This window comes from Oncorhynchus gorbuscha, linkage group LG24 (genome assembly GCF_021184085.1).
Source record: "Oncorhynchus gorbuscha isolate QuinsamMale2020 ecotype Even-year linkage group LG24, OgorEven_v1.0, whole genome shotgun sequence".
NCBI classification, from domain to species: domain Eukaryota; kingdom Metazoa; phylum Chordata; class Actinopteri; order Salmoniformes; family Salmonidae; genus Oncorhynchus; species Oncorhynchus gorbuscha.
In genome coordinates, this window is record NC_060196.1 from 54,154,057 (window position 1) to 54,166,954 (window position 12,898).

The 12,898-nt window shown below is 42.4% G+C and overlaps 1 protein-coding gene across 1 annotated transcript in view; it reads left to right on the plus strand.

Moving 5' to 3' along the window:
- Nucleotides 1–8,961: 8,961 nt before the first annotated feature.
- Nucleotides 8,962–12,898, plus strand: part of LOC124012998 (solute carrier family 45 member 4-like) — an 80,355-nt gene continuing 76,418 nt past the window's right edge. Inside the window, exons 1-2 of the mRNA XM_046327102.1 lie at nt 8,962–9,252; nt 11,220–11,341. The gene's annotated coding sequence lies outside the window, so the exon portion shown is untranslated. The remainder of the gene's footprint in view (nt 9,253–11,219; nt 11,342–12,898) is intronic.

Genomic DNA, 12,898 nt, shown 5'->3' on the forward strand with positions numbered 1-12,898 from the left:
GCATTGAGGAGTATACCACATCAGTTCATCAACTTCATCAATAAGTGCATCAACGACGTCGTCCCCACAGTGACCGTACGTACATATCCCAACCAGAGGCCATGGATTACAGGCAACGTCCGCACCGAGCTAAATGCTAGAGCTGCTGCTTTCAAGGAGCGGGACACTAATCCGGACTCTTATAAGAAATCCCGCTATGCCCACAGATGAACCATCAAACAAGCAAAGCGTCAACACAGGACTAAGATTGAATCCTACTAAACCGGCTCTGATGCTCGTTGGATGTGGCAGGGATTGCAAACTATTACGGACTACAAAGGGAAACCCAGCCGTGAGCTTCCCAGTAACGCAAGCCTACCAGATGAGCTAAATTAATTTTATGCTCGGTTCGAGGCAAGCAACACTGAAGCATGCATGAAAGCAGCAGCTGTTCAAGACAACTGTGTGAACACGCTCTCCGCAGCTGATGTGAGCAAGACCTTTAAAGAGGTCAACATTCACAAGGCCGCGGGGCCAGACAGATTACCAGGACATGTACTCAGAGCTGACCAACTGGCAAGTGTCTTTACTGACATTTTCAACCGCCCAAGACTGTAATAACTTCATGTTTAAAGCATACCACCATAGTCCCTGTGCCCAAGAAAGCAAAGGTAATGAGGAAGTGAGGGATCAGCCCAGATCCATAGCACTCACGCCGGTAGCCATGAAGTGTTTTGAAAGGCTGGTCATGGCTCACATCAACACCATTATCCCGGAAACCCTAGACCCACTCCAATTCGCGTACCGTCCTGACAGATCCACAGATGACACAATCTCAATCACACTCCACACTGTCCTTTTCCATCTGGACAAAAGGAACACCTAAGTGAGAATGCTGTTCATTGACTACAGCTCAGCATTCAAGACACCATAGTGCACACAAAGCTCATCACTAAGCTAAGCATCTTAGGACTAAACACCTCCCTCTGCAACTGGATCCTGGACTTCGTGACGGGCCGCCCCCAGGTGGTAAGGGTAGGCAACAACACATCTGCCATGCTGATCCTCAACACGGGGGCCCCTCAGGGGTGCGTGCTTTGGCCCCTTCTGTACTCCCTGTTTACCTACGACTGCGTGGCCAACACATCATTAAGGTTGCTGACGACAGTGCTGATGAGAGTGTTAGGCCTGATCACCAACAACGACGAGACAGCCTATAAAGAAGAGGTCAGAGACCTGGCAGTGTGGTGCCAGGAAAACAACCTCTCCCTCAACCTGAGCAAGACAAAGGAGCTGATCGTGGACTACAGGAAAAGGCGGGCGGAACAGGTCCCCATTCACATCGACAGGGTTGTAGTGGAGCGGGTCAAGAGTTTGAAGTTCCTTGGTGTCCACATCACCAACAAACTATCATGGTCCAAACACACCAAGAAAGTTGTAAAGAGGGCACACATGGTATGGCAACTGCTCGGCATCCGACCGTAAGGCACTGCAGAGGGTTGTGTCTACGGCCCAGTACATCACAGGGGCCAAGCTTCCTGCCACCCAGGACCTATATACTAGAAGGTGTCAGAGGAAGGTCCAAAAAATTGTCAAAGACTCCAGTCACCCAAGTCATGGACTGTTCTCTCTGCTACCGCACGGCAAGCAGTACCGGAGCGCCAAGTCTAGGACCAAAAGGCTCCTTAACAGCTTCTACCCCCAAGCCATAAGGCTGCTGAACAATTAATTAAATGGCCACCCAGACTATTTGCATTGACCCCCCCCTCTGTTTTGTACAGTGCTGCTACTCGCTGTTTATTATCTATGCATAGTCACTTCACCCCTACCTACATTTACAAATTACCTTGACTAACCTGTACCTCCGCACACTGACTCAGTACCGGTACCCGCTGTTTATAGCCTGGTTATTGCTATTTTATTGTGTTCTTTATTTTAAAAAAACGTTTTACTGTTTTTTTCTTGACTAAATATTTTCTTAACTATATTTTCTTAAAACTGCATTGTTGATTAAGGGCTTGAAAGTAAGCATTTCACGGTAAGGTCTACTACACCTGTTGTATTTTCGGCTCATGTGACGAATAAAAATGTATTTGATTTTATTTTATTTGAACTCCATAGACTTTATTAGGTATTTTAGAAACTGAGGAAACTGAGACACTGTGGGTGTGGGCACACACCAATAAGAGTGTTGAATTTGCCATCATGTTGAAAGCGCCTGCATGCTGGCCGCTCATATGAACATTAATTGTGCCACAGAGACATTACTTAAGAACTACAGATGTATCAAGTAAATGAATTGCTATTTGCTTGTGAAAATGTGATGGAATGCATTTGTTCAATTGTTACCATTTTTGATGGTGGCCTATTTTTAAAAAAGGGTGTTGCCAAATGGAGTTTGGCTTTAAAGCTCCACACACCAAGACGGCTTGCCAACTTCAACTCTGGTTTTGCAAGCAGATGGAATGCGGTCTTCAGTAACAGTCACTGCTGTGGGGATTCTACCACTCTCTCTTATTACCAAACGTGTGTTTCCTCACAGCTCTCAGTACAATGAGCATTTTTAAACTATTTCTAACTTGCATGGATTTTAAAAAAAACTTATTCGCGAACGGTGTCTCCGTTGGTAAAGAAAATCACCATGTGTGAGCAGGGCAATGCAGACCTTCTGACAGGCAGGTGGTCAAAGTGAAAAAAGAACACCCCCCTCAATTTGTTTTTAGAACAGCACAACACATTTTTGGTCTTAAATTCCTTCCCATTCATAATTCTCTACTGTACATAAATATATTTTGTTGTATTTATTTTCCACAAAAACACACTCATTCAACTGTTAACAAGAGCCAGCTAACCTACTGCTCACAAAGAAGACAAAGAGGTGATTGGCTATCAGCTGATTATAGTGAATGTACTGTACGCTATTGAAACAAACTAGTGTTTTACCTGTGGCTGAAGTTTATTCTGATAATGACATCTGCCTCTTAGGCCTACAAATGAACAGCCGAATTGAACCCATTCATGTCCCTGACCGATTACCTCTTTTAATATACTTAAGTATCAAAAGTAAACTTAATTGCTAAAATATACCTAAGTATCAAAGTAAAAGTATAAATCATTAAATTATATATAAAATAATGATAATAATTTACAGATAGCCAGGGGGACTCCAAAGCTCAGACATAAGTATACAAACAAAACATTTGTGTTTAGTGAGTGTACTAAATCAGAGGCAGTAGGGATGACCAGGGATGTTCTCTGTTTAGTGAGTGTACCAGATCAGAGGCAGTAGGGATGACCAGGGATGTTCTCTGTTTAGTGAGTGTACCAGATCAGAGGCAGTAGGGATGACCAGGGATGTTCTCTGTTTAGTGAGTGTACCAGATCAGAGGCAGTAGGGATGACCAGGGATGTTCTCTGTTTAGTGAGTGTACCAGATCAGAGGCAGTAGGGATGACCAGGGATGTTCTCTGTTTAGTGAGTGTACTAGATCAGAGGCAGTAGGGATGCCCAGGGATGTTCTCTTGATAAGTGTGTGAATTAGACCATTTTCCGGTCCTGCTAAAAAGAGTACTTTTGGGTGTCAGGGAAAATGTATGGAGTAAAAAGTACATTATTTTCTTTTGGAATGTACTGAAAAAAATATATAAATAATAAAGTACAGATACCCCCCAAAAGCTACTTAAGTAGTACTTTACATTTAAAAAAAAACTTAAGTACTTTACACCACTGCTCTGGTGTAACGAGTTTACTATGGTCCATTGATAACGCCGTAGTCAGCTGAGACCTGCTCAACGAGCCGAAGAAGAAGGCACTAAGTCGCCTCGACAAGGGTCTTAGAGATCAATACTACAATCACGGCAAAAAAACCGGTGAGGAGGAAGGGAGTTGGCTCGGGACCGACTCACCATTAGCTTAGGAGCTTTCCTATCATTTGTATTTATAGACCCAAATAAACTGCACAGTCCAGTCCAGCAGAGAGAGGTAGAGGGGGGACAGAGAAAGAGTGAGAGAGACAGAAAAAAGATAGACAGGCAGAAAAACAGAAAGAAAGAGAAACAAAGAAAGAGAGAGAAACATCAAGAGAGAAACAGAGAGAGAGAGAGGGAGAGAGAGAAACAGCAAGAGCGAGAAACAGAGAGAGCGAGAGAGAGAAACAGCAAGAGAGAGAAACAAAGAAAGAGAACCAGAGAGAGAGAGAGGAGAGAGAGAGGAGAGAGAGATAAAACAGCAAGAGAGAGAAACAGAGAGAGAGAGAAAAACAGAGAGAGAGAGAAACAGAGAGAGAAAGAGAAAAACAGAGAGAGAGAGAAACAGAGAGAGAGAGAAAAACAGAGAGAGAGAGAAACAGAGAGAGAGAAAAAAAAAACAGAGAGAGAGAAACAGAGAGAGTGTCCTGTTTGGCCCTTGTGTTCTCAAAGGCAGCTATATTGTTCCGCCGGGTGTGAAAGTGACTAAGGAGACATGGACACGGGAGATAATCGTCTACTTGACAGAGAGGAACAATAGGAGGTCAAACCAGGGTCCCCAGGAGCACTGTGGCCTCTCAGAGTTAAGTTTATGAACACAGCGTCTTCCTGTCCTCACACTCGCTGGTGTGTGTGTCTCAAATCAAATCAAATTGTATTTGTGCGCTTGTGTGTGAGTGTGTGTGTGTTTCCTGTCCTCACACTCACTGGTGTGTATCAAATCAAATTGTATTTGTGCGTGTGTGTGCGTGTGTGTCTGTGCTCTTGTGCGTGTGTTCGCGTGTGTGTGTGTGTGTGTGTGTGTGTGTGTGTGTGTGTGTGTGTGTGTGTGTGTGTGTGTGTGTGTGTGTGTGTGTGTGTGTGTGTGTGTGTGTGTGTGTGTGTGTGTGTGTGTGTGTGTGTGTGTGTGTGTGTGTGTGTGTGTGTGTGACTGGGTCCCTGACACTGCTGTTAGGAGGTGTTTGGCTCCCAGTGACCTTCCATGAGCTTTATTCTACTGTCCCATCCATCATATCTTTACTACAGCATACTGTCCCATCCATCATATCTTTACTACAGCATACTGTACCATCCATCATATCTTTACTACAGCATACTGTACCATCCATCATATCTTTACTACAGCATACTGTACCATCCATCATATCTTTACTACAGCATACTGTACCATCCATCATATCTTTACTACAGCATACTGTACCATCCATCATATCTTTACTACAGCATACTGTACCATCCATCATATCTTTACTACAGCATACTGTACCATCCATCATATCTTTACTACAGCATACTGTACCATCCATCATATCTTTACTACAGCATACTGTACCATCCATAGAGGACTGAGGAAACCATATGGAAACAGTTACTTACACATATGTATACAATAAAAACACAGACCTACTGTAGAAGTGTAGTGGGTAGAACTTTCTTTAGAAGCTGCCGTTGATGCAGGGTATTTTACCTCTTGGATAGAATGAAGAACCTCTGACTTACTATGTCATTGTTATAACCATTCTTATACACATTTAAAAAAAAAAGTTAACCCACTGTTTTTCCCACCACTTATGGATGAGGAAAAATGAACCCACAACTTGGATGTGTGTAACCCTGACTTTCAGACTTTTCCGTCAGGCAGCGATCGACCGTGTGATCATGTTGTGCTTTAGCTACTGTTAAGCAGGAAGTCTTTTGTGAGATTTCCCACTGTTTTGTTATTCTTCTGTGTATATTACACCAGGAAACTCATACCCGGTGACTTTGACTCGTTTTTTCTTCTAGTTTCCCCCCCTGTCCTGTCCACACAAAACATTATCTTCGAGTTCGCAACCTAGATCCCTATAACTCAGAAAAGCCGCTTACATCACAGAGGTGTAGCAGCTAGCCAGTACTGCTTACATCCCAGAGGTCTAGCCGCTAGCCAGTACTGCTTACATCCCAGAGGTCTAGCCGCTAGCCAGTACTGCTTACATCCCAGAGGTCTAGCCGCTAGCCAGTACTGCTTACATCACAGAGGTGTAGCAGCTAGCCAGTACTGCTTACATCCCAGAGGTCTAGCCGCTAGCAAGTACTGCTTACATCACAGAGGTCTAGCAGCTAGCCAGTACTGCTTACATCCCAGAGGTCTAGCCGCTAGCCAGTACTGCTTACATCCCAGAGGTCTAGCAGCTAGCCAGTACTGCGTACATCACAGAGGTCTAGCCGGTAGCCAGTACTGCTTACATCACAGAGGTCTAGACACTAGCCAGTACTGCTTACATCACAGAGGTGTAGCCGGTAGCCAGTACTGCTTACATCACAGAGGTCTAGCCGGTAGCCAGTACTGCTTACATCACAGAGGTCTAGCCGGTAGCTAGTACTGCTTACATCACAGAGGTCTAGCCGATTGCCAGTACTGCTTACATCACAGAGGTCTAGCCGCTAGCAAGTACTGCTTACATCCCAGAGGTCTAGCCGCTAGCCAGTACTGCTTACATCCCAGAGGTCTAGCCGCTAGCCAGTACTGCTTACATCCCAGAGGTCTAGCCGCTAGCCAGTACTGCTTACATCCCAGAGGTCTAGCCGCTAGCCAGTACTGCTTACATCACAGAGGTCTAGCCGCTAGCAAGTACTGCTTACATCCCAGAGGTCTAGCCGCTAGCCAGTACTGCTTACATCCCAGAGGTCTAGCCGCTAGCCAGTACTGCTTACATCACAGAGGTGTAGCAGCTAGCCAGTACTGCTTACATCCCAGAGGTCTAGCCGCTAGCAAGTACTGCTTACATCCCAGAGGTCTAGTCGCTAGCCAGTACTGCTTACATCCCAGAGGTCTAGCCGCTAGCCAGTACTGCTTACATCCCAGAGGTCTAGCCGCTAGCCAGTACTGCTTACATCACAGAGGTGTAGCAGCTAGCCAGTACTGCTTACATCCCAGAGGTCTAGCCGCTAGCAAGTACTGCTTACATCCCAGAGGTCTAGCCGCTAGCCAGTACTGCTTACATCACAGAGGTGTAGCCGCTAGCAAGTACTGCTTACATCACAGAGGTCTAGCCGGTAGCCAGTACTGCGTACATCACAGAGGTCTAGTCGGTAGCCAGTACTGCTTACATCACAGAGGTCTAGACACTAGCCAGTACTGCTTACATCACAGAGGTGTAGCCGGTAGCCAGTACTGCTTACATCACAGAGGTCTAGCCGGTAGCCAGTACTGCTTACATCACAGAGGTCTAGCCGGTAGCTAGTACTGCTTACATCACAGAGGTCTAGCCGATTGCCAGTACTGCTTACATCACAGAGGTCTAGCCGCTAGCAAGTACTGCTTACATCACAGAGGTGTAGCCGCTAGCCAGTACTGCTTACATCACAGAGGTCTAGTCGCTAGCCAGTACTGCTTACATCCCAGAGGTGTAGCCGGTAGCCAGTACTGCTTTATTTCTCCCCATCCACCTCCACCTCTTCACACCTGGAGTATAAGGCCTTAACAAGTCCACGACATACCATTTGATTCTCATTATTTCTCAGCATAATAATGATTTACATTTAATTTCACAAAGACCATCTCCACCTCGTTTTACCCCTGTGTACGACTATGGTAGGACGACGACAGGACTATGGTAGGACTATGGCAGGACTATGGTAGGACTATGGTAGGACTACGGCAGGACTATGGTAGGACTACGGCAGGACTATGGTAGAACTATGGCAGGACTATGGTAGAACTATGGCAGGACTATGGTTGGACTACGGCAGGACTATGGTAGGACTATGGCAGGACTATGGTAGGACTATGGTAGGACTACGGCAGGACTATGGCAGGACTACGGCAGGACTATGGCAGGTCTATGGTAGGACTAGGATAGGACTACGGCAGGACTATGGTAGAACTATGGCAGGACCATGGTAGGACTACGGCAGGACTATGGCAGGACTACGGCAGGACTATGGCAGGTCTATGGTAGGACTAGGATAGGGCTATGGCAGGACTATGGTAGAACTATGGTTGGACTATGGTAGAACTATGGCAGGACAATGGTAGGACTATGGCAGGACTATGGTAGGACTATGGCAGGACTATGGTAGGACAATGGTAGGACTATACTATGGTAGGGGCATGGCTGAACTATGGTAGGACTATGGTAGGTCGTTCACCCCAAGACAGTAGTAAATAAATAATTTACAGTATATATGTATATATATAGTACAAATTATTTAGAGTCCAGTGGAGCCCAGTGGATAACACATGAAAGTATTTTGCAATGCAATTCCATCATTAGGCCTTTGTGTCAGTAGCACACTATTGTAACAACTAATTGCCTACCTTATGTTTGTGCCAATAGAAAAAATACAGGCCAGAATATCAGGACTCAGGATAAGACCCAGATGCAGACTGTTTGAATCACAGATGTTTATTAACAAAACAGCGTGCAGGCAAACGACAGGTCAAGGGCAGGAAGAGGTCAGGAATCCAGGGTAGAGTCAGAAAGGTACAGAACGGCAGGCAGGCTCAGGGTCAGGGCAGGCAGAGGTCAGGAATCCAGGGTAGAGTCAGAAAGGTACAGAACGGCAGGCCGGCTCAGGGTCAGGGCAGGCAGAATGGTCAAAGAACTAGAAAACATGGACGAGAGAGTACGGGGGGAGAAAACACAGTGTTAGGCATGACGAGACAAGACAAACTGGCAACAGACAAACAGAAAACACAGGTATAAATACCCAGGGGATAATGGGGAAAAATGGGCGACACCTGGATGGGGGTGAAGATAAGCACAAGACAGGTGAAATAGATCAGGGTGTCACAGCCTCCCTCTGCAGGGGTGAGTACTATTTATCCTTCACAGTATGCATGAGGTGCCTACTGCTATACTCTGGATGAGGAGAAATTCAATGCCTGGATAATAGATCATCCTTTTATGCAGTGTTTTGTTGTTGTTGCTTTACCTGGTAACGTTTTTCAGATAATAACAAATTAATAACGGTTTAATAACAAAGTTATAGTATTTAGTGTCAATGCAGAGGTTCATCTATTCAAGTAACATGAGATTGTGTGAGATTATGCAGGAGGTTCTCTGGACACGCCCACTAGGTTTGAATTTTTCGTAGTTTAAATCAAAAACCACTCCCCTTTATGCAAATCACTCACCTCCGTCAGCGGAAGCTGGCTATACACTTATTTCCGACAGATATTCCTTTAAAGGCAAATTAAAGCTGTGGGTTGACTGACTGCTAGACGTCCCAAAGGATCCAGTCGATGCACCAAAATACCTTCCGAGGGGACGTAAAAACACTATCGCAACAGTTACGAACGAAGAAAAGAGATAACGATAACTGGGTAAGCATAATGCATGTTTTAACAGATTACATTATTATTATTATTATTGACCAACTGTCGTTACCAAGCATCGCAGGTTACTTGCTGCAGCAAAAGGTTTCGCTCGACGGTTACAGTAGCAATGCGATACGTTATACTTGTGTGACAAGCAGCATCGAAATGTTCCGTGGTAGGCTATAATAAACGCGTTTCTCTATATGTATTTTACACTGTACTAGAATGAACGAACTGACATCCTCAAGTTTGTTGATAACGTCGAATACACAGCGGGCTTAATTCGATAATCATTTGGAGTGCTCGTGCAGCTGTCTACGATGGATGCGTTTGACCGTGGCCAGAGTAGACGGACGGTGGCATTACGTTAATTGGCCAGTTGTCAATTACAAATTGTCACGTTAACCTTTTCATATAATATAATAAAAAGGTTCATATAACCATTTACATTATAACGTTAATTATTTCAAAAGCACTCTACAATATATTCCACGAGAGCCAGCTACTATTTTCTACCGTGTCATCCCGTTCAACTACTGTAGTTAACGTTACTGTACAGGTGCGCGTGCGCCTGTAAAAAGTAGCCTATATGTTGTGCGTTTGTTTTCACAGAATAACATTGTTATGCATTACTAATATAAATATACATTGATAAGATTTTTTGCCATGTCTTGTCATGGCATTAATTTACAAAAAAAAAAACATTACATTTGTTCTGTTGCCTCGCGTCATTTTGTACCTACTACGATCGCAGCACAGATATGGCTAAATAAGTAAAAGCCCACGCTCAATCCTGTACAATTGCTTTATTGTGAAATTGCAATCAACAGTAGTCTCCAAATTTAGCAATATGCATGTGTAAGGTGATTATGACGCAAAGCACATTCTTAAATAGCATATTTCATTCTGTCAAATATGCCAGTTAATTATACAGTAAAAGTTTACCAAGTTTGTTGACCAGTTTTTCAAAATACATTTGTACCTCTAGCTTTGTACTCTTCGGCATAGTACAGTACAAATGATACACCTGTAGTATTCTAATTTACAGCAGTACAATCGGAAAGAGTGTAGGAGTAGTGGTGGAATATAGTGTGCTAATTGAGAGGTCTAGCTTTTGATACCCTCAGCGACAATGTCAAATACCTCACTCTGAGTGTGTTTGAGCTGGGTAAACAAACCAAGCAGCCCACAGTCAGCTCAGCTCTTTACCTGAAAAGTTACCCATCACATACTTGAGAATACCTTCCCCCCATAATAGCCTAGTTGCATCACAGTTCATTCTGAGCATACAGATAAAACTAACAGGTAGGGGAACCTTGCATCGTTTTCATCATAGAGTATCTATCGTTATAGAATATCTATCGTTATAGAATATCTATGTTATAAAATATCTATCGTTATAAAATATCTATCGTTATAAAATATCTATCATTATAGAATATCATTATAGAATATCATTATAGAATAGACTATCATTATAGAATAGACTATCATTATAGAAGTCTATTCTATAATGATAGTCTATTCTATAATGATAGATATATCATTATAGAATATCTATCATTATAGAATAGACTATCTAATCTATAGAGCATATGTATCACTAAACTTCAAGGCAATGAGAGAACAACAAAATGACATGGATGATTGTGGATGTCTTGTTGTTTGGCATTAATCTAACATGTACTTGACATCTGCTCTATGTACTTGCATCGCGTGAGTCTATATTTACTGCAATGTTCAGGTTCATGTCAGGGAAGTAGTGTGTTGTGTGGAGGACATTGAAATCAGATGTAAATCGCCCTTTGCTGTTTTGCGCTGAGATGCAAAACAGAAGGGTAGAGAGAGCCTGCGGTAGGTTTTCTCTTCTGCTGATTACCCAAGTGCCTCGAGGGTGGCGATGCACTGGGTACTTCTTTGCTTTCCAGAAAAGTGTGCTAACCTAACCACGATGCTTTGTTTGTCTTTCGCAGGTGCCAAGAAGACCACTCCTCCTCTTTTCCAAGAGGACTAGGACTACTCCGTCTTAGGAACCACTGCTGTTGCAGGCAGTCGTCTGCAGAGGTTACTGTATGAAGCTTTTAAGGCCTTTTTGGTGAGTCTGTCTGGGTGTTTTTTATAGCTCATTCGTTTTTAGACTATTCAGGTTAGATACCAGATCTAGACCATGTAGATAGACACACACACATACCCACCCATATACACATACACACATACATACATATACATACAGTACATATACCCACACACACACCCATATACACATACACACATATACATACATACATATACATACAGTACATACACACACAGTACATACACACACATATATACACACACAGACATGAACACATAGACATAGACACACACACATATATATATATATATATATATATATATATACACACACACAGACATAGACACACACACACATATATATATATATATATATATATATATATATATATATATATATATATATATATATATATACACACACACAGACATAGACACACACACACACACAAACACATGCATACATACACACAGACATAGACACACAGACATAGACACACATATAGACACATATATATATACACACATACATATACACCCAAACATATATATATATATATACACAGACATATACACACAGACATAGACATATACACACACATACATATATATATATATACACAGGCATAGACACACACAAACACATACATACAGTACATATGCACACATATATACATAGACACATATATATACACACATATATATACACACAAACACACACAGACATATACACACACAAACACATACATATATATACATATATATACACAGACATATACATATACACACAGACATAGACACACACAAACACATACATACATATACATACAGTACATATACACACATACATAGACACACAGGCATAGACACACATATATATATACACACACAAACACACATATATATATATATATACACACATGTATACATATACACACATGTATACATATACACACATGTATACATATACACACATGTATACATATACACACAGACATAGACATATAGACACACAGACATAGACACACAGACATAGACACATATATATACAAACACATACATACATATATATATATATACACCCATATACACATACACACACACACAAACACATACATACATATACATACAGTACATATACACACATATACACACAGACATAGACACACACCCATATACACATACACACATACACAAACACATACATACACATACACACATACATATACATATAGACACACAGACATAGACACACAGACATACACACATATATATACAAACACATACATACATATATATATATATACACATATATACACACAGACATATACAAACACATACATACATATATATATATACACACACATGTATACATCTACACACATACATACAGTATATATGCATACATACATATACACACATACATACACATAAACCCATAAACACCCTCTCACACACTCTCCTGACCTGGAACTGTAGTGATGTGGGGTGTGCCGGTCCGGTCTGGTTTCAGCTCGACCGTCATGAAGTGAAACCTTTACTTCCCATTAATGCTATTGATTTCTAAACACTCCTG